The sequence below is a fragment of the Manis javanica genome, chromosome 7 (genome assembly GCF_040802235.1).
Source record: "Manis javanica isolate MJ-LG chromosome 7, MJ_LKY, whole genome shotgun sequence".
In the NCBI taxonomy this organism is placed as follows: domain Eukaryota; kingdom Metazoa; phylum Chordata; class Mammalia; order Pholidota; family Manidae; genus Manis; species Manis javanica.
In genome coordinates, this window is record NC_133162.1 from 26539947 (window position 1) to 26563215 (window position 23269).

The window sequence follows — 23269 nt, forward strand, 5'->3', positions numbered from 1 at the left end:
TACCCATTTTGTTGAGAGTTTTTATCATGAATGGATGTTGAATTTTGTCAAATGCTTTTTCAGCATCTATGGAGGTGATCATGTGGTTTTTGTCCTTCTTTCTGTTGATATGGTGGATGATGTTGATGGATTTTCAAATGTTGTACCATCTTTGCATCCCTGGGATGAATCCCACTTGATCATGATGGCTGATCTTTTTGATGTATTTTTTTATTCAGTTTGCTAATATTTTGTTGAGTATTTTTGCATCTATGTTCCTTAGGGATGTTGCTCTGTAATTTTCTTTTGTTGCGGTATCTTTGCGTGGTTTTGGTATTAGAGTGACACTGGCCTCGTATAATGAGTTTAGGAGTATCCCCTCCTCTTCTACTTTTTGAAAAACTTTAAGGAGGATGGGTATTAGGTCTTCACTAAATGTTTGGTAAAATTCAGCAGTGAATCCATCTCGTCCAGGAGTTTTTTTCTTAGGTAGCTTTATGATTACCAATTCAATTACTTTGCTGGCAACTGGTCTATTCATATTTTCTGTTTCTTTCTGGGTCAGCCTTGGAAGGTTGTATTTTTCTAGAAACTATCCATTTCTTCCAGGTTATCCAGTTTGTTGGCATATAATTTTTCATAGTACTCTCTCATAATTCTCTGGATTTCTGTGGTGTCTGTAGTGATTTTTCCTTTCTCATTTCTGATTCTGTTTATGTGTGTAGACTCTTTTTTCCTCTTTTTTTCTTGATAAGTCTGGCTAGGGGTTTAGCTATTTTATTTGCTTTCTCAAAGAACCAGCTCCTGCTTTCATTGATTCTTTCTATTGTTTTGTTCTTCTCAATTTTGTTTATCTCTGCTTTAATCTTTATTATGTCCCTCCTTCTACTGACTTAGGGCCTCATTTGTGCTTCCTTTTCTAGTTTCATTAATTATGAGTTTAAACTGTTCATTTGGGATTGTTCTTCTTTCCTGAGGTAGGCCTGTATTGCAATATATTTCCCTCTTAGAACAGCCTTTGTTGCATCCCACAGATTTTGTATAATTGTATTATTGTTGTCATTTGTCTTCATATATTGCTTGATCTCTGTTTTTATTTAGTCATTAATTGATTGATTATTTAGGAGCATGTTATTAAGCCTCGTGTGTTTGTGGGCTTTGTCGCTTTCTTTGTGTAATTTATTTCTAGTTTCATACCTTTGTGATCTGAGAAGCTGGTTGGTACAATTTCAATCTTTTTGAATTTCCTGAGGTTCTTTTTGTGGCCTAGGGTATGATCTATTCTTGAAAATATTCCATGTGCACTTGAGAAGAATGTGTATCCTGTTGCTTTTGGATGGAGTGTTCTGTAGATGTCCTTTAGGTCCATCTGTTCTAATACGTTGTCCAGTGCCTCTGTCTCTACTTATTTTCTGTCTGGATGATCTGTCCTTTGGAGTGAGTGGTGTGTTGAAGTCTCCTAAAATGAATGCATTGCATTCTATTTCTCCCTTTAATTTGTTTCACATATGTAGGTGTTGGGTGTGTAGATATTTATAATGGTTATATCCTCTTGTTGGACTGACCCCTTTATCATTATGTAATATCCTTCTTTGTCGCTTGTTATTTTCTTTGTTTTGAAGTCTATTTTATCTGATACAAGTACTGTAACTCCTGCTTTTTTCTCCCTGTTAGTTGAATGAAATATCTTTATCCATCCCTTGACTTTCAGTCCGTGTATGTCTTTGGGTTTGAAGTGAGTCTCTTGTAGGCAGCATATAGACAGGTCTTGTTTTTTAATACATTCAGTGACTCTATGTCTTTTCGTTGGTGCATTCAGACCATTTACATTTAGGGTGATTATTGACAGGTATGTACTTATTGCCATTGCAGGCTTTAGATTCATGGTTACCAAAGGTTCAAGGGTAATTTCCTTACTACCTAACAGTCTAACGTAACTCACTTTGCGTGCTATTACAAACACAACCTAAAGGGTTTTCTTTCCCCTCCTTTTTCTTCCTCCTCCATTCTTTATATCATGGATCATATGCTGTACTCTTTGTCTATCCCTTGGGTGACATCTATTTAGCCCTAGGAACACTTCCATCTATAGGAGTCCCTCCAAAATGCACTGTGGATGTAGTCTGTGGGAGGTAAATTCTCTCAATTTTTGTTTATCTGAAAATTTGTTAATCCCATCTTCAAATTTAAATGGTAACCTTGCCAGGTATAGGGCTATTGGTTCAAGGCCCTTCTGCTTCTTTGCATTAAATATATCTTCCCACTCCCTTCTGGCCTGTAAGGTTTCTGTTGAGAAGTAAGATGATAGCTTGATGGGTTTTCCTTTATATGTGATCTTTTTCCTCTCTCTAGCTGCTTTTAAAAGTCTGTCTTTATCCTTGATCTTTGCCATTTTAATTATTGTATGTCTTGATGTTGCCTTCCTTGGGTCCCTTGTGTTGGGAGATCTGTGAACCTCCATGGCTTGAAAGACTACATCCTTCCCCAGATTCGGGAAGTTTTCAGCAATTACCTCCTGAATGACACTTTCTATTCCTTTTTCTCTCTTCTTCTTCTTCTGGTACCCCTATAATACGAATGTTGTTCTGTTTGGATTCATCACACAATTCTCTCAATATTCTTTCATTCTTAGAGATTCTTTTTCTCTTTGTCTCTTGGCTTCTTTGTATTCCTCTTCTCTAATTTCTATTCCATTTACCGTCTCTTCTACTACATCTCATCTGCTTTTAATTCCCTCCATTGTATGTTTCATTTCAGATATGGAATTTCTTAATGACTGAATCTCCAACTTAAATTCGTTCCTGAGTTCTTGAATAGTTTTTTGTACCTCCATAGGCATGTTTATGATTTTTATTTTGAACTGTCTTTCAGACAGATTGGTGAGTTCAGTTTCATTTGACCCTTTTTCTGGGGTTTCTGAGATTTTGGTCTGAACCATGTTCTTTTGACGTTTCATATTTCTGTGTGGTGCCCACTAGTGCCCAGAAGCTCCAGTCTCTGGAGCTACTTAGCCCCTAGAGTGAGGTTGGGGGTCGTAGGGGAGTGGAGCTGTTGCCTGGGATGAGGAGAGATCTGTTTCCTGATTCCCGTCTGCAGTGCCTGTCTCCAGTTTCAGAGCCAGTGGGCCAAGCACAGGTGTAAGCCTCTGTGCTTTGCGTCTCTAGCTGTTGTAGGCAGGGCCTCCCTCTGGCTGGCCTGATGCCAGCACAGTGACTGCAGGTTTGTGAACCAGTGTTGGCAGACTAGGAGGAAGGCGCAGCAGGCTGCATGTCACAGTGGGGGTCCTTGGAGCTGAGCAGGCAGCCAGGGGGATGGGGCACCTGAAGCTCCTCAAAGTTCCCAACCAGCTGGGCAGAGTGTGCCCAGACAACCTTATCCAGCTCTCTCTTCCCTCCCCCATGCAGCAAGCTCCATGCAAACCGCGCTCCTTCAGCAGTCCTCTCACTGCTAGGAAGCCTCTCAGACTGCCTGCCTTTCCCTTCTTCCAGAGCAGCTGGGTGTGGGTCCCTTCCTCCACAAATGGCTGGAATCTGTCTCTCAAGCACCCCACCTGTCTGAGCTCTCCAACATCCAGAGCACCACACAGTGTAGGTTTCTGCTCCCAAAGCAGACCTCCAGGGCTGGGTGTTCAGCAGTCCTAGGCTTCCACCCACTCCCTGCTCTGTTTCTCTTCCTCCCACAGGTAAGCTGGGGTGGGGAAAGGGCTTGGGTCCTGCCTGATTAAGGCTTTCATACATTACCCTGTTTCGTGAGGTCTGATCTGTTCATGAGGTCTGTGGGCAGTCTGGTTCAGCCTTCTTTCTTGTTGTTGTTTTAGGGTTAATTGTATCTATTAACTACATTTTCATAGTATCTGTGGTTTGGGGAGGAATTCTCTGTCTCTCACCTCTCATGCCGCCACCTTGAATCTCCACACACTTTCTTTAAAAGGGCAAGATAGATGGTTTAAAAAGTTTGCATTACACTGGCTACACCTCTTCTTAGGTTAGTTTTCTCACTCAAGTACCTTTCTATAATATATGAAATTTGGAGAATGTGAGAAAAGCAAAGGACCAAATCTGCTACAAAGTACCTTCCTCCAATGTGTTAGGCTAGTATTTCTAAAGTGGAATATGCACAAATCAGGTGGTAGGCAAGGTGATCCATTGGGAGGCAGAGGGAAACGAATGGACTTTTACTCAAATTAACTAAGAAAAGAAATTAATGTTTTCTGATTTTTTATAATACAGATTGACACTGGTTTGCTTATTTGATCTGGTATTACATAGTCAAATGTCACTTTTGAACCAAGTGAAGACTGGGAATTCCACAACACAAAGGGGCAGCAATGCCCTGCCCCATTCATTCTCCATTAGCATATTGCAAAAAATTACAGTATGCCCAGGATTTAAGAACATAACCTAGTTTTAAATAAACTGTCAATTGACAGTTCTACAATTCCTTGCATAAGCCCTTCATTACTCAGGTAAAAACAGTTATTAAATTAAGCATACATGAAAAAAGTGAGCCAAAAACAGAATCGAAACAGCTATTTGACATAGCACTGAGAAGTGACTAGTGGTTATCAAGGGGAAGAAGAGTGGGCTGGGGCGAGTGGGGGAGAAGAATAGGGAGAGGGAGGGGAAGGGGGACTGTTGAACCACTGTGATGTATATTTGATAATAAAAAAAAAGAAAGAACCAACTATTTGAAGTAAGAATTTGTGTATACTATTTACATGTATATATGCTATAACCAATTTATATTTACAAAGTACACACTATATATACATATACTCTACCCTAAGTGTATATACTGCAGCTTGATAGAGTAGAATGCATACAGTTTGTACATTAACAAACAAAAGTACTTAGGATGGGTACTCAGAATTATTTTCTGATGGGTCAGGAAGCCCTTGTTTTATATAGCAAATTACTTAGATTTTTTAAATTAAGATATAATTGACATGTAACACTGTATAAGTTTAAGGTGTTCAAAATACTGACTTGATATATTTACATTGGAATATGATTGCCATTGTAGTACTAGCTAATGCTTCTAAGTGTCACATAATTACTACTTCTCCTAGTGGTGGGAACAATTAATCACTTGGATTTACTTCTAAAAGAACTTAGCAAAATCAACCTAAATGTCCATCAGTACATGAATGTATAAAGAAGATGTGGTACATATACACAATGGAATATTATTCAGCCATAAGAAGAAAACAAATCCTACCATTTGCAACATGGATGGAGCTAGAGGGTATTATGCTCAGTGAAATAAGCCAGGCAGAGAAAGATAAGTACCAAATAATTTCACTCATCTGTGGAGCATAAGAACAAAGAAAAACTGAAGGAAGAAAACAGCAGCAGACTCACAGAACCCAAGAATGGACTAACAGTTACCAAAGGGAAAGGGACTGGGGGGGATGGATGGGAAGGGAGGGATAAGGGGGGAAGAAAGGGGGCGTTACTATTAGCAGACATAATGTGGGGGAGGGGCATGGGGAAGGCTGTACAACACAGAGAAGACAAGTAGTGATTCTACAGCATCTTAATACGCTGATGGGCAGTGACTGTAAGAGGTATGTGGGGGGGACTTGGTGATGGGGGGGAAGTCTAGTAAACATAATGCTCCTCATGTAATTGTAGATTAATGATACCAAAAAAAAAAAAAAAGAACTTAGCAAAGTAAGGCACATGCCAACCTTGCCATTTTTGTAGCCTATGAATCAGCTCCAACTTACACCTGATGGACAAAAATGAGCACTTCGTGATGCCTGAACTAAGAAAGCTGAAATCATGCTGTGGATTGTACTATGTTTTAATATTATAAAATCCATTTGCTAGTAAATAAGGTCTCTAGTTCCAAAGATGACAAATCTTTATACATTCCAAAGTAATAAATATCACAAAAGTAGTTCTTCCCCTTAAACATATTTCTTTAAAGAATCATTTTTCTAATCCAAAAATGTGTTTCAAGGGTTTCAAATTACACTATTTTCCAAGCTTAAAATAACTTCACAGGGTGGTAATATTTTAATCAAAGCAGAAGCTGTAGTTACCATATAGAATAATAATCTCTACAAGTTGTTTCAAAACACTAATCAGATTATATGCCACATAAAGAAATTGTGGTTATATGCAGATCAGTTTCAGGAAAAATTCTTTAGGCAAAGTTCTCGTAAAAACTTTAATTATCAAGAGTAGATTTCTAAATATGATTCAGAACCACTTATATTTACCTTTTTTCATACAGGCATCAAAATATATGTTTGAATTACCCACACAACTTCAAAAGCACAAAATTAATGTGTTCTATCTGATATGACCATGAAAAATGTTTGGAAGCTATCTGGGACAGAAAAACTAGTGCTGGACAGTATATTAATCTTTTGAAGTATTTTTTAAAATAAAATTAAGTTAAAAGTAGTTGTGTAGGGTGGCAGGATTTTTTTAAAATTTTTGCTTTCTCAAATCCATCCTAGTGTTTTTTAAAAACAAACAAAAGCTTATTTTAAAAAAATTATCACATGGGAACATCAAAACTGATAAAACAATATATTTACTCCCCAATGACTTCATAAGGTACAACAGGCAGTTTATCATTAGCCTCATTTTACAAGATGAGAAACAGTGAAGAAGGATTAAATATTTATATGTTGCCTACCATGTGCAATATACTGGGATATACTAGAGGGTAAAACAAACAAAATTTACCTTCATGGAGTTTACTTTCTAGTAGAAATAATAGACAATGAAGGGAAGACCACTTTGGATAGGCTATTCTCTAAGGAGGTGACATCTGAACTTAGATACAAAAGACATAAGAGAAAGTCAAATAAAAAGTCAGGGTCAGAGAAAACAGCAAATGAAAAGGCCTTCCAGTGGTCTTGCAGGAGAGGTTGGCAGAGGGCCAGTGTAACTCGAGTGCTACTTGTGAGTTAAGATTACTGGCATTAGATAGTGCAAGAGGTAGGAAGGAAAGGACCAGATCTGCCTGACAGAACAAAAGTCAGTCTTAACATGCATGACCTAAGTGCAAAGCAAAGATATTGAAAAGTTTCAAGTATAGATTTTTGAAAGATCACTCTGACTCTTATTCAGAAATTGGATTTAATAGGATAATAGTTTTAAAAATTACAAATTCAAAATAAATTATAATAACCTATAGTAGTTGATGGCAATGGAGGCTGAAAGAAGTGGGTTTTGAGATACATTTTAAAAGTAAAATAAAATCTGAAACTGGATTGGATTTCAGGGGAAGAAAAAGTAAGGAGTCAAGGATGATCCCAGGTTTGGGACTTGAGTAAACTGGGTAAATGGTGGTAGGTACCATTTATTGGTATAAGAAGACTAGCAAAAAAAAAAATTCAGATTTCTATTTTTGATATATTAAGTTCGAAATCACCATGCAACATTCAAGTATAAATCTAGAGGTCAGAGTAGAAGGATGAGTTGGAGATAGCATATTAGGATCATCAGCACACAAATGGTACAGTAGCCCCCTTATACATGGGGGATACATTCTGAGATCCCCAATGGATGTCTAAAATCACAGATAGCACCTTACTCTATATATACTATGTTTTTTCCTATACATATGAACCTATGATAAGGTTTAATTTATAAATTGGGCACCGTAAGAATTAACAATAATAATAAAATAATTATAATATGCTATGATTAAGGTTATGTGAATATGGTCTCTCTCTCAAAATATCTTATTATACTGTACTTACCCTTTTTCTTCTTATGATGTGAGATGATAAAATGCTTATGTGTGATGAGAAGATGTGAGGTGAGTTACATAGGCATTGTGACACAGCATGAGGCTATACAAGCGACCTTCAGCCTATACATCAGGAGGATCGCCTCCTTCCAAACTGCAGTTAGCGGTGGGTAACTGAAACTGAGCAAAGTGAAACCATGGATAAGGGAGGGAACTACGGTAAAAGCCAAGGTAAGAGATGAAATTACCTAGGAAGAAAGTGTAGACAGGAAACAGAAGAGGGCCTAGGACCAAAGGCTAAGAAACTCCAGGATATTGAAGATTTGTCTGAGGGTTAAATGCTTATTAAATGATCTTGCTCAATAGAATGCTCTTTCATTATACTCCACTGTCTCTTTACACTAAAAAAATAAAAACAAACAAAAAAACAAAGCCATCTTCCCCAGCCAAAAGTTCTCAAATTTAATATTTAATCCATAGTAGGTGTCTTCTAGGTGGATCCTTGAGAAACTCCTTAGAGAATCTAAATCAAGAATTTAAAAAACAAAAAAGTGGTGACCCCTGGAGAGGGAAACGAGTAAGAAGATAGGTAAGAGATTTTTTTCATTATATATCCTTTTGTATTTTTGAATTTTGTACTGTCACATATTTTACATATTCAAAATAAAATTTTTGAAATAACTCCTTATTTTGGTTTCTATTGATAATTTACTTGAATCCCAACAGGTTCATTACTGCCTGCCTTTAGGTTGTTGTTGGTGTGGAACCTGACAAGTTATCTGTAAAGTTTTTATGAAAGTATAAAAAGCCACAAATAGCCAAGATATTCTTTAAGAAACAACAAGACATGAGAATTTAATTACCACATATAAAGGCTTATTATAAAGCTACATGAATAAGGTTGTATGGTATGGATGCAAGAATAGATAAACAGAGCAATATAATAGAATAACAAATCCAAAAACAGACCATTGAATGTAAGGGCATAATTTATCCTGCAGGTAGTACTACAGATCAGTGGAGAATATATCTTCTTCCAACAGATGATACAGATGATGGTAGGAGAGCATGGAAAAAAATGAAATGGAATCCCTCCCTCACATCAAACACAAAAATCAGTTCTACAGACTAAAGTTCTAAATGTAAAATGCAAAACTATAAAGCTTCTAGTAGAAAACATGCTTCACATATGCAAACAGAAAAAATGCTTCATGACCTTGTTGTAGAAAAGGCTTTCTTAAACAAATCACAGAAGCACAAATTAAAACACACAACATACATATACATACCCTTCAATTCATACATACCTATCAATCACATCCAGTTGAAGAAACACAAGCTCAAACCCAAACAAACAAAAAAAGTCAAAAGAGCACCAGCTAAGGAAGGCTTGGGTTAGAGAAATATGGGTACTAATCCAGGCTGTCATCAACTGTAACCTTGGACAAGTCACATGACCTCTTTGAGTCTCTGTTTTGCTAATGCTTAAAAGGAAGGAGTCATACTCTATGATTCAAATAAAGTATTTTGCCCAAAAAGCACTGCTGTATGATCACAAAACACTTTTTTTAAAAAACAAAACTGTTTATTAAATGAGCCAACTAGGTAGACAATATCCCCAATGTTGATACCTTAAGATGAAGAAGAGGAGCTCATCAATGTTTCCCACTCCCCCAAGAACTGCAGAGTGTAAATAACTGAACATACTGACAGTGTTTAAGGGTGATCTTGATAGAAACGCATATACTGCAAATGCTCCTAGATGTAAAGAGCACTCACTAAGGTAAACTGACCTGCCTTGATGAGTATTTCCTTGGCCATACTATTTCTTTCATAAAACTGATAAAAGTAGAAAGATCCTGGAAATATCAGTAGGATAGCAATCAAAGGATTTAAGTGCATCTTTCCATACATCCCTGACAAACAAAATTCCATCATCACAGACAGGGATTAACTGTGGCTGCTTAAACTGGATGACTAGCAGAATGAGAAAATTAAGAACAATTTTCCAGTAGGGTTTTTGAGAACCACAAGCCAAGTGATTTCTGTATCACTTTTCCCGACACTACCAAATAGGAAACTCAACACTTCACTTGCTTCTCAGAGTGACATTTTATGATGAAGCTCAGAACTGACAGCCATACCCATATTAAGAAGTCACAACTAGGCAGTATATACAGAGAAGACAAGTAATGATTGTATAGCATCTTTCTACGCTGATGGACAGTGACTGTAATGGGGTATGTGGGGGGGACTTAACAGGGGGAGTCTAGTAACCATAATGTTGTTTAAGTGATTGTTACATTAATGATACCAAAAAAAAAAAGAAAAAGTCACAACTAGCTATGTTGAAATGATAACAATGACAAAGGCTTTTTAATTAAAATACATTATGTAACATTAAAATAAGGCTAGATAGATCAGGGGCCTTAACCTAGGATCCATGGGTAGGTTTCAAGGGTCTCTAAACCTCTTGAAATTGTGTATAAAATGTATGTTCATGTGTGTGTCCAGGGAGAGTATCTCATGACATAACGAAAGATTTTCAGTGAGGTTCATGAACAAGAAGGTATGAAGCCTTGAATTAGAAGAGCCCTCCTAGCTTTTAAAGCCTATGACTGTACACAAATTCATTGACATTTTAGTTAAGGAACTTGCTTACTAATTGTACAGACTTAACAAAACCAAGTTGTTGAAATGCATGCAGAGATCATTTAAGTACTAAAAGCCCAAAAAGACTACATGGACAGCTAATTCTGTCAAAACTAAGGGATCAATCAGTGTTTCATTAACTCAACAAATACAAATGCCAATAAAAGGTTTAAAATAGCCTATAACCATTTTCATTACAACACAGTCAATTTTGGATTAGCCAGGTCAATGAAGTCCTATTTAGCAATTTAGCCAATTTCCACAATTTTTCCAATATTTATCAAAATCAACTAACACAAACTTCAACTTATTCCACTGTACTACATCCACACTACTTCATGGCTACCAGACAAAGCAAACAAGTAGAAAAGGAGACGATATAAACATGAGCAAAATATTGGCTTGAAAGGCCTATAGAAGCCACAGTAGTTCTCAAAGTGTGGTCTCATAACTAGCAGTACCATCAGGAAACTAGTTAGAAATGCAAATTTTCAGGCCCTATCCCAGGTCTACTGAAATGGAAAAAACAAGCTCTGATGTAGATTCTAGTACCAAAAGCCCTTAAAAACTCAACCCAAACTTCAAAGCAGCTTTCTTAGCGTTTTCCACTAGATAAAAATTATAAAGCATGTAACTTGCAAATTAGAATGGAAAAAGTACAGTTTAATTAGTTTAAGTTCAAAAACAAAAAGAAATAATGGGGTGTGTGGTGGGGACTTGATGATGGGGGGACTCTAGTAACCATAACGTTGCTCATGTAATTGTAGATTAATGATACCAAAATTTTTAAAAAAAGGAAAAATGATAGAGTCTACACAATATCTTCCCAAAATAGGAGTCACCATTTCAAAGTCAAGGAGATAGAAAAAATAAAATTTAGAACTGCCAAAAAATAAATGGGCTGATTTTACAACTACCACAGACAGAAGAATCATCATCAATGGATACTGAAACTATTGGGGGCAAAAAGGTTGGGAGACAAGATATTGACAATTTCCGAGTTTCATTTCACTGAGCACCTATACAAATATACCTTTATAATGGAGAAATCTGGTGAATACAACCTTAATAAAACAACCATGTTTAGTATGACCAATAGAGAAACAAATTGACATGACGTATCAATAGAATGCACTGAAGAAAAAAAACCATAGCATATATTCCTGCTGAACCTGTGTCTAATCATGGAGAAACAATCAGATAAATTCAAATGAGAGACATTCTGTAAAAGTAGCCTGGACTCAAGATGTTAATTTCATGAATAAAAAGGCAACTGTTGTAAATTAAAGGAGACTAAAGAGACATAACTGTATATAACGTGATTGGATTGAAGATTGAAAAAAAAAGCCTTAAAGGACATCACTGGGACAACTGGGGAAATGTGAATATGAACTATATGCAGGTATACCTTGCTTACTGTGCTTCACTTTATTGTTTTTTTAGTTTTTATTTAACAAATTGAAGGTTTGTGGCATTTTTCCAATAGCATTTGCCTCCTTCATATCTCTATGTCACATTTCGGTAATTCTCTAAATACTTAAAACTTTATTATCATATTTGAATTGCTGCAATCTCATGATAAAACTTTAACAAATGAGGAATTGTTTCTTATGGATGACCAAAGAAAAATTTTTCTGAGATGGAACCAACTCCTGGTGAACACGCTGTGAAGATTGTTAAAATTACAACAAAGGATTTAGAATATTATATAAACTTAGTTGATTAAGCAGAGCAGGGTTTGAAAGGACTGACTCGATTTTAAAGTAAGTTCTACTGTGGATAAAATGTTATCAAACAGCATCACATGCTACAGAGAAATATTAAAAAGAGTCGATCAATGCAGCAAATTTCATTGTCTTATTTTAAGAAAATGCCACAGCCACCCCAACCTTCAGCACCACCCTGATCAGTACAGCAGCCATCAATATGGAGGGAAGACCCTCTAATTACCAGCAAAAAGGTTATGACTCCCCAGAAATTCAGATGATGGTTAGTATTTTCTACCAATAAAGTATTTTTTAGTTAAGGTATGTGCACTTTTTAGACATAATGTTATTGCATATTTACTAGACTGCAGTACAGGGCAAACATAACTTTCATATGCACTGGGAAACCAAAGGCATTTGACTTGCTGTATTGCAATATCCATTTTATTGCTGTAGTCTGAATCTGCAATATCTCTGAGGTATGCCTCTCTGAATAATAAAATGTTATCACTGTTAGATTTCCTGAGTGGGATTTTGCATCATGATTATGAAAGACAATGTTCTTGTTCTTTGGAAATACATGCTAACATAGATGTAAAATACTATGGTTATCTGCAACTCTCAAATGACTTAGAAAAGTATAGCTATATATAGAAAAAAAAATCAGTTGTGGTAAAATTAATTAAAAGTTGCCAATTGGCCAATCCAGGTGAGGAGCATATGAGCAATCATCATGCTTTTCTCACAATTTTTCTATAGATTTGAAAAAAGATTGATAGAATCCTTAGCCTTTTTCAAAACTTTATTCCTCCAACTGTATGATTTTGAGAAGTAACTTAATCTCTCTATGCCTCAGTTTCCACATTTATAAATCAGGAGTATAACAATACATACCTAATAAATGCTATGTATGACAAATCCACAGCCAACATCATACTTAACAGCAAGGAGCTGAAAGCTTGTCCTTTAAGATCAGGAATAATACAAGGATGCCCACTCTCCTCACTTTTATTCAACATAGTTCTGGAGGTCCTAGTCATGGCAATCAGACAATACAAAGAAATAAAAAGCATCCAGATTGGTAAAGAAGAAGTTAAACTGTTACTGTTTGGAGATGACATTGTATTGTACATAAAAAACCCTAAAGAATCCACCCCAAAACTGCTAGAACTAATAACTGAATTAAGCAAAGTTGCAGGATACAAAATCAATAATCTACTGCAAACCTATATACTGTGAGGGCCGGGCCCCTGGCCAGGGCTCAGTCCTGGGGCTGATCCACCGCAGCTCCCTTGCCCAGTCGTAGTTCTAAGACCTGGTATTTTAGCCTCGTCACCAGCTGGAGAAGATGGCGCCCATTTTCTGCTCACCACCCTTTCCCCTCTTCCCTGTTGGGGATTGGCCCAGCAGACTTCCGTACCCGTGCACAGCTCGTGCTGCCCGCTTAGAGTGGCGCGTGACACCTATCCGCTTAAAGGTCACGCATGATACTGTCCCGGATTGGTTGGGTGACTGAATATAAGGGAGCCCGCCGGGAGGAAGAAGAGCTGCCCGACAACTGCTGTAACCACCACGAGAGATTAGACAATAAAGCCTAGAGAAGAATCAAGACCTTGGGCGTGTTGCTTCGGTCCCTGAAGGGTCACGACAAGTGGTGCCGAACCCCGGGAATCGCTAAACCTCGTCGCGACCTGATCCGCTGACCCTGGCACCTGCCAATGAAGTAGAGCTTGTAACTCTTCAGGAACATCACTGGACGCCATTCGGTCAGCTGGCCAGACTGGGAGAGGGAACCGAGGAGGGTGAGTGGATTGGCGAGTAAACTGAAAGTATACGTGGCAGGGCAGACAGCAGGCAGTTGTGGTGGGTGTTTATGTGTAGTGTGTGTGTCCTGTTAGTGTTTGTGACATTGTTTATTATAATACATGGAATGAGGAGGCGCCAGTGAAGGTTCGCAGAGCAGTGACGAAATCAAAAGGTTCGCAGAGTGGCAACGAAATCAAAAGGTTCGCAGAGTGGCGATGAAATCAAAAGGTTCGCGGAATTAGCGACGTAGTCCATCTAAATTATAACTAGGATACTTGCCCCTTTAGAGAGAGGATGGGGACGGAGGCCTCTAGGGTTAGGGCCGAGGAACCTCTGAAAGCGCTCCTTAGAGCTAATGGAACCCCTTTGAAAACGAAGACTGCCAGGGCATTCCTGAACACTATAGAGAATCATGCCCCATGGTTCTTAGATGAAGGAAAGATCACCAGCCCTTTATGGGACAGGCTGGGGGATGACCTACGCCGGGCAGACAAGAGGGAGCCCCTTCCACCAGGGACAATCCCTATTTGGGGTCGAGTAAAAAATTGCCTGAAGGGACAGAAGCCAAGCTGCAGAGAGGCCATCCAAGAGGGGGAGGAAATATTAGAGGAAGTACGAGAAGAGCGTGCCTCCGCAAAGGCATCGGAAGGGGGATCTGAACAGGGACTGCCATCTGATGAGGATGAAGACGGGGAACTTTCAGGGGACGAGCTAGAGAACAGGTTTAATAGCAGAGCATCACGCCCGTCATTATATCCCTCCCTTGAACCGTTGAGACTACAGCCAAGGGAGGAGGGGGAGGCTCACCACACCCCCCTAAAGGCAGATAATGCCAAGGCAGGGTTAGTAACTTCCTCAGCCCCCATCGAACCCTCACGATTAAAACCAGGACCATTCACTTCATGGCCCGAGCCGCCACCTTATCAGCACTGTCACTGTAAAGATGGCTGGGCGAGGTGGGTATGCAGAGAAGGGCAGGCAGCATTCCCTGTAACAGAAGACCCGAACACTCAGCAAAGATATCATCAACCCATAGACTTCAAAATAATCAAAAGCCTGAAGGAGGCCGCCACCACCTATGGGCCTCAGGCTGCCTTTACAGTGTCTCTGGTAGAATCAGTGGCCTCTTTGAACCTAACCCCAGATGACTGGGCCAATGTCGCCAGGGCGTCTCTCTCCGGAGGCCAGTATCTGACTTTTAAAACTGCGTGGCAGGAGTTTTCCCAGGATACTGCACGGCGTAATATTGCAGCAGGGAACCATCAATGGAACCTAGACATGTTAATGGGCTCTGGACCCTACTTAGGGCAGCACAATCAGGTCAACTACCCTCCCGCGGTTTACTTACAGATTTCCACAGCCGCGGTCAGAGCTTGGAAGACCTTACAAGGCACAGGGGATCTACAGGGTCAGCTTTCTAAGGTGTTGCAGGGGCCTAATGAGCCCTATGCAGATTTTCTCGCGAGGTTGATGCAAACTGCCGGTAGGATCTTTGGGGATGCAGAAACAGCCATGCCCTTAGTCAAACAGTTAGCGTATGAGCAAGCAAACAAATGGTGTAAGGAAGCCATTCGGCCATGGAAAAATAAAGACTTAAACACCTATATTAAGGTATGTAGAGACATAAACGATAGTGTAGTTCAAGGGCAAGTGATGGCCGCTGCAATAACTCAAGGACTACGCAATGCGCGCGGCGGAGCCACCCCTCCAGGGGCATGCTTCTATTGTAAGCAGCCAGGTCATTTGAAGAGGGACTGCCTCAAGCTAGGGGGACCAGGAGGTAATGCAGCACTCATCAGGCAACCTCGACTGTACCCTAGGTGCAGAAAAGGGAACCATTGGGCAAATGAGGTAGATCAGTGGCCGATGTAGAAGGACGCCCACTGCCTCCACAGCAGCCAAAAAATGGGAGGCGGGGCCCCACACCTCAGGGCCCACAAATGTATGGGGTGATTCAGCAAATCCCCCGAACACATTATCACCTGACCGATCAGAGCACTCACAAGGAGGCAGAGAACCAAGGAGAGCCACAACAGGGAGTGCCAGACTGGACATCCATGCCACCACCCGCCTTGTACTGATCCCAGAAATGGGAGTTCAAGTAGTGGAGTCCGATTACAGGGGGCCCTTAAAGAGGGGGGTGGTGGGACTCCTTTTAGGCCACAGTTCCACCACTAGAGCAGGCTTGATAGTCCATCCTGGAGTGATAGATCCAGATTTTGAGGGAATAGTAAAGGTGATGGTCTCCTCCCCACGAGGCATTACCGCCATAAATCCAGGAGACCGCATTGCTCAAATTCTCATGCTTCCCAGTAACCATGACAATTTTGACAGTAAGAAGGTCATAAGGGGGACCTCTGGCTTTGGGTCATCCGGGGCTCCGCTAGCTTGTGTCACGCTAGAATTAGGGGACCGGCCTATGTATGTAATCCAAATTAGAGGCAGGGAGTTTGTGGGGCTGTTAGATACCGGGGCAGATCGCAGCATCATCAGGGAAGAAGAGTGGCCTAAAGACTGGCCTCTAAATCGAGCTGCACAAACACTGAGAGGTCTGGGGATAGCCCAGGCACCAATGTACAGTGCAGCCACACTGCCATGGAAGGACTTAGAGGGGCATCACGGTGTTATTCAACCATACATCCTAAAAATGCCTATGTCCCTATGGGGACGAGATGTGTTAACACAAATGAATTTTAAACTAACCACAGAGACTTTTTACAGTGAGCAGTCAAATGCCATAATGAAAAGACAGGGGTACGCAGACACTAGAGGACTAGGGAAGGATCTCCAAGGGAAAGAACAACCAATCCTTTTAGCAGGGAGACCGCCCAAAGGGCCTGGAGGACCAGGATTGGATTTTTCTTCGGGGCCACTGAGGGAAAACAGCCTATAGAAATAACATGACAGTCAAAAAGGCCTGTGTGGGTACCTCAGTGGCCCCTCACCAAAGAAAAGAAGGAAGCAGCCCACACTTTAGTACAAGAACAGATAGCAGCTGGTCACCTCCAGCCCTCTACCTCGCCATGGAACACACCTATTTTTGTAATTAGGAAAAAGTCTGGCAAGTGGAGATTACTCCATGATCTCAGGGCAGTGAACAGACAGATGGAGCTTATGGGACCTGTACAATTAGGCCTTCCTCTCCCTGTGGCTCTGCCCAGAGGATGGAATTCAATAGTGATAGATATCAAAGACTGTTTCTTCTCCATCCCGCTTCACCCCAGAGACTGTCAAAGGTTTGCCTTTACCGTGCCAGCAGTGAATCATAGTTGTCCCGATGAGCGATATGAGTGGATAGTATTGCCACAGGGCATGGCTAATGTGTCAGATGTATGTAAAGAAGGCCTTACAAACTGTCAGGAAACAGTTTCCCCTCATAATCATCTATCACTATATGGATGACATTTTGCTGTGCAGTGAAGAGGAGAGACAACTGGAGTTGGCTCTCTGTTTCCTGCAGGAACATTTTGAGGAGTGGAACCTTAAAATAGCCCCTGAAAAGATCCAAACATCCAAAGTAAAGGAATATTTAGGAATGAGATTGGGAAACACAATGGCCAGGCCATTAAAGGTAACCATAAGGACGGATCACCTGAAAACTCTAAATGATTTTCAAAAACTACTAGGAGACATTAATTGGGTTCATCCATATTTGAAACTCACCAGTGAAGAGCTAAGTCCCTTATATGACCTCCTGAGGGGAGAACCTGATCTGGCCTCCCCTCGATCACTCACTGAAGAGGCGAGAAAAGTTATAACATTGGTTCAGTCACGCTTGCAGTTAGCGCAAGTCGAGCGGATTGATTACTCCAAACCAATTGCCTTCATAGTGCTCCCTAGTAATCATAGCCCCACAGGCATATTGTGGCAAGAGGGCCCTATGCTATGGGTCTACTTGGCACATTCGCCCGGGAAGATCCTGGATTGGTATCCCCAGAGTGTGGCTGAGCTGATCTTGAAAGGTGTCAGGGTATCCACAGAGACGTTCGGTGCCCCTCCAAATACCAGGAGGGAACCCATTCCTAGGGCTAAGGTAGTCTTTACCGACGGCTCTAAGGATGGCACTGCCGCAATAGTTACCAATGAACAATCATGGACCCTCACATTCCCGGCGACATCCGCCCAGCAGGTAGAGCTGCTGGCAGTGGTGCAGGCCTTTAAATTATTTCCCCACGAGCCATTTAACCTCCTGTCAGGCAGTCAATATGTAGTTAACTCAGTTACCATTATAGAAAATGCAGGGCACGTTAGACAGACATCGCCGGTCGCTGGAACACTTAGAAGCTTGCAACACCTTATCTGGGATCGGGTCCATCCTTTCTTTATTGAACATATCAGGGCTCATACTCCACTCCCAGGCCCGCTTGCCGAAGGAAATAGGAGAGTGGACAAACTAACCCGCAGCCCATACATCCTGGCTTTAGCCAACCCGGTAGAACAGGCCACTAATTACCACAAGCTCTTTCATGTTAATTCCACCACCTTACGGATGAAATACCCTATTACAAGGGAGCAAGCGAGAGCCATAGTTCTCGGCTGTAAATGGTGCGTTGCTCTCCTACCCCTACCATCTCAAGGCATAAACCCAAAAGGACTACTACCAAACCACCTGTGGCAAATGGATGTCACACACATCCCCGAATTTGGGAACATGAAATATGTTCATGTGTCCGTTGACACATGCTCAGGAGTAATCTTCGCCTCCTGCCACACGGGTGAAAAAGTCCGAGATGTTATTTCCCACTGCCTACAGGCATTCTCTGCCTGGGGCATGCCTAAACACCTGAAGACTGACAATGGACCAGCATATACATCCCGACCATTTCTGACATTTACTCAGACTCTAAACATTGCTCATACAACGGGCATTCCATACAACCCTCAAGGACAGGGTGTAGTAGAGCGCACACACAGAACACTCAAGGCCACTCTAATAAAACAAAAAGGGGGAATAGGGGCAGACTACAAATCCCCTAAAGATAAACTTAATATCATCCTATTTATATTAAATTTTTTGACATTGGACATAAACGGCCAGAGTGCGGCTGAAAGACACAGTCAGTCTGCCGACCCTGACAGGAAACCCAAAGTACTGTGGAAAGACGTGCTGGAAGATAACTGGAAAGGCCCGGACCCAGTACTTATCTGGACCCGAGGCTCTGTTTGTGTTTTCCCGCAAGGCCAACACCAACCTATCTGGGTACCGGAGCGATATGTGAGGCGAGTGGAAAACTCAAGGATGGAAGAACAGAACACTGATGCTGATAGCGCTCACGATCCTAGGGTGGACCCTGCCGCCAGTGAGACCCGAGCAGAGACAGCTATGGGGAGTAGTAGAGGCATGGCCACTGCCACTGCCCCTGAGTAACCTATCAGCAGAGACTTTGAACAGCCTGTCGCAAGATCTTGGTGAACCAGCGCGTGGACATTCTCCAGGAACAACTGGATTTGCTCGGTCAGACATGGCATTTGGGCTGTGTCAGTTCCTACACTGGACTGTGTGTTTCCAGCATTCCGTTCAACAACTTACACTTGCTGAACACAAACTGGTCTAGCAAACTCGAGGAGCTTACCGCGCAGCTAAGATTAGAAATCATGAATGTTAGCTCCATGTCTCAATCAGCTATGACAGTGTTTGATGCCGAAAGGCTTGGTCCGGGGTGGGAGTTATGGGTGTGATTGTGATCGCTGGACTGCTGCTTCTTGGCAGGGCAATTTGCTCTGTGCAGCGGCAGCAATTACAGGATAGATGAGTGCTGTTGCAAGCGATGGCTGCCCTGGAAGAAGGTGTCTCCCCAAATATATGGCTTCAGATGTTGGATCAGTAGCCAGAGATGGGTAAGATCTGGAGCTGCGCATATCAACCTAAGACAGGGCACAGACCAGAGCTGTCTGCTGCCTGAGGACAGGTAAGAATGCTGCAGACTCTGGGCAACCTAAGACTGGCATGATCCAAAGGCCACGCATTATATCAAACAAAGAAGGGGGAGATGTGAGGGCTGGGCCCCTGGCCAGGGCTCGGTCCCGGGGCTGATCCACCGCAGCTCCCTTGCCCAGTCGTAGTTCTAAGACCTGGTATTTTAGCCTCGTCACCAGCTGGAGAAGATGGCGCCCATTTCCTGCTCACCACCCTTTCCCCTCTTCCCTGTCGGGGATTGGCCCAGCAGACTTCCGTACCCGTGCACAGCTCGTGCTGCCCGCTTAGAGTGGCGCGTGACACCTATCCGCTTAAAGGTCACGCATGATACTGTCCCGGATTGGTTGGGTGACTGAATATAAGGGAGCCCGCTGGGAGGAAGAAGAGCTGCCCGACAACTGCTGTAACCACCACGAGAGATTAGACAATAAAGCCTAGAGAAGAATCAAGACCTTGGGCGTGTTGCTTCGGTCCCTGAAGGGTCGCGACAATATACTATTGATGAACTAGCAGAAAGAGAAATCAGTAAAATAATTCCATTCACAATTGCATCAAAAAGAATAAAATACCTAGGAATAAATCTAACCAAGGAAGTAAAAGAACTATATACTGAAAACGACAGGACACTCATGAGAGAAATCAAAGATACCAATAAATGGAAACACATCCCATGCTCATGGATAGGAAGAATTAATTATGTCAAAATGGCCATCCTGCCTAAAGCAATCTACAGATTCAATGCAATCCCTATCAAAATACCAATGGTATTCTTCAACAAACTAGAACAAACAGTTCTAAAATTCATGTGAAACCACAAAAGAGCCCGAATAGCTAAAGCAACCCTGAGAAGGAAGAATAAAGCAGGGTGATTACGCTCTCCGACTTCAAGTCTACTACAAAGCCACAGTAATCAAGACAATTTGGTACTGGCACAAGAACAGACCCACAGATCAATGGGTAGAATAGAGAGCCCAGATATAAATCCAAGCATATATGGTCAACTAATATATGATAAAGGAGCCATGGATATACAATGGGGAAATGACAGCCTCTTCAACAACTGGTGCTGGCAAAACTGGACAGCTACGTACAAGAGAATGAAACTGAATTATTGTCTAACTCCATACAAAAAAGTAAAGTCAAAAGGAGAGTCATGTAACCATATGTAAGTCATGAAGCCATAAAACTCTTAGAAGCAAACATAGGCAAAAATCTATTTAATATAAACATGAGCAACTTTTTCTAAACATATCTCCTCAGGCTAGGGAAACAAAAACAAAAAATCAACAAATGGAACTACAACAAACTAAAAAGCTCCTATACAACAAAGGACAACAGCAGTAGAACAAAAAGGTATCCTACAGTGTGGGAGAATATATTCATAAATGACATATCCGACAAGGGGTTAACATCCAAATTATATAAAGAACTCGCACACCTCAACACCCAAAAAGCAAATAGCCCAATTAAAAAATGGGTGGAGGATCTGAACAGACACTTCTCCAAAGAAGAAATTCAGATGGCCAACAGGCACATGAAAAGATGCTCCACATTGCTAATTATCAGGAAAATGCAAATTAAAACACAATGAGATTTCACCTCACACTGGTTAGGATAGCCAACATTGACAAGACTAGGAACAACAAATGCTGGTGAGGATACGGAGAAAGGGGACCCCTCCTGCACTGCTGGTTTGAATGTGAACTAGTTCAACCATTGTAGAAAGCAATATGGAGGCTCCTCAAAAACCTACAAATAGAAATACCATTTGACCCAGGAATTCCACTCCTAGGAATTTACCCTAAGAATGTAGCAGCCCAGTTTCAAAAAGACATATGCACCCCCATGTTTATCACAGCACTATTTACAATAGCCAAAATATGGAAGCAACCTAAGTGTCCATCCGTAGATGAATGGATAAAGAAGATGTGGTACATAAACACAACGGAGTATTGCTCAGCCATAAGAAGAAAACAAATCCTACCATCTGCAACATTATGGATGGAGGGTATTATGCTCAGTGAAATAAGCCAGGCAGAGAAAAACAAGCACCAAATGATTTCCCTCATTTTTAGAGTATAACAATGAAGCAAAACTGAACAATGAACAAAACAGCAGTAGACTCACAGACTCCAACTTAGCAGTTACCAAAGGGGAGAGTTGGGGGAAGGTGGGTGGGGAGGAAGGGAGAAGGGGATTGAGGGGTATTATGATTAGTACACATGGTGTGTGGGGTTTCACGGGGAGGACAGTGTAGCACAGAGAAGACAAGTAGTGACTCTATGGCATCTTACTTCATTGATGGACAGTGACTTCAATGGCATATGGGGGGGACTTGATAATATGGGTAAATGTAGTAACCACAATGTTTTTCATGTGAAACCTTCATAAGAGTGTATATCAATGATACCTTAATAAAAAAAATACATACCTAATAAGGTGAGAGGATCAAATAAGTTAATACATGTCAAGTGCATTGTACATCCTGAGCTATACGTGTTTGCTACCATTACTACTGTTACTATTTTATTATTACTACTGTTACTACCATTGAAGGTCAGAGATAAAGAAACAGCTTGGATGCTCACAGTCCTATACAATTTTGAAAACATTTTCACTACTTATAATTTCATTTCATCCTCACAACTCTTTGAAATATAAAGAGTGCTATTATCTTCGCTTGCTAGAGAGTTCAAGCTCAGTATTTTAAGACTTCCAGGAAATAGCATGAGACAAGAACCAAGTCTTCTTTTCACTATAGCACAATGTAAAATTTACATTCCAACTTAAACTGATTTCAAAGAAAACACACTAAGAAAGCAGGTAGAACTGTATTGTCAGTTATAGACAAAAGGAGTTATCACTAGTCCATTCAGCAAAACAGATGTTACTTAGCAGAGCTTTGATATTTTTTTAAATACCCTTGAAAATAAGGATCAAAAAATACGAACTCTTATAAAAAGGGATTTATTGTATTTTTATAGCTTACTACATACCTTGTAACAATCATTTTGTTAAATGTGGATGTCAGTTTTATTTTCGGTCCCTTTTTTCCTAGCTATTTACAAGCTTTGTAAGAATCATTCTTTAATTAAGTCTAAACATAGTTTTATATAAATGGATTCCTGGAAATAAAACGTTCAGACTTAAGAAATGATTGTTACAGAGACTGTAACAGGCCATAAAAAAAGAATGCCACTTTAAACAAAGATTTCTCATTTTAATTAAAAAGATAATCATCAGAACATTCGTTCACTTAACAGAACCATTTAAAGAAGCTTCTTTGGGGGAAAAAATGTAGTATCTTATGCAAGCTTCCATGTATAATTTATAATATATTTAAATCAAAATCTCAGTTGATCCTATAGTATGAATTCTTATATACTGTACCTATACTTTAATGACTGAAAGAAAAACAGGTCCAAATGAGATAAACATCATTTCTAATTTTTTTAATATGAGCACTCTTAAAAAATTATGAATATTTTTCTGTAAA

General features: G+C 40.6%; 1 protein-coding gene across 11 annotated transcripts in view; it reads right to left on the reverse strand.

Annotated features, from left to right (window-relative positions):
* BTRC (beta-transducin repeat containing E3 ubiquitin protein ligase) overlaps nucleotides 1–23269 on the reverse strand; it is a 252032-nt gene that overhangs the window by 194696 nt on the left and 34067 nt on the right. For 4 of the 11 annotated variants that reach the window (XM_017678621.3, XM_073240535.1, XM_073240538.1 and 1 more), the window contains exon 2: nucleotides 7703–7872. The exons of the other annotated variants lie outside the window; for them this stretch is intronic. The gene's annotated coding sequence lies outside the window, so the exon portion shown is untranslated. The remainder of the gene's footprint in view (nucleotides 1–7702; nucleotides 7873–23269) is intronic. 11 annotated transcript variants of the gene reach the window in all.